This window comes from Sinocyclocheilus anshuiensis, unplaced genomic scaffold (assembly GCF_001515605.1).
Source record: "Sinocyclocheilus anshuiensis isolate Anshui unplaced genomic scaffold, SAMN03320099.WGS_v1.1 scaffold691, whole genome shotgun sequence".
Lineage (NCBI taxonomy): Eukaryota > Metazoa > Chordata > Actinopteri > Cypriniformes > Cyprinidae > Sinocyclocheilus > Sinocyclocheilus anshuiensis.
Genome location: NW_015552577.1, coordinates 1 through 286, shown reverse-complemented (window position 1 = coordinate 286; position 286 = coordinate 1).

The following is a 286-nucleotide window of genomic DNA, read 5'->3' as shown; positions in this document are numbered from 1 at the left end:
GGAGCTGTGGCGCTGATCAAGCGCTTCAGGACGCGCAGACGGGGGAAGCGAGCCGGCGCGCTCGTGAAGCTCAGACAGCGCGGATTCAGAATGCCGTTGCCGAGCATCCATCTGGCGAACCTCCGCTCTCTACCCAACAAAACGGACGAACTCCTTCTGCTCTCCCGGACAAATACAGATTTTTCAAACTCTGCTGCTCTGTGTTTCACGGAAACCTGGCTGAAAGATGCCATTCCGCGAAAGACAGCGCGTTGAGTCTCCCGGGCTTTCAGCTGTTCAGAGCGGA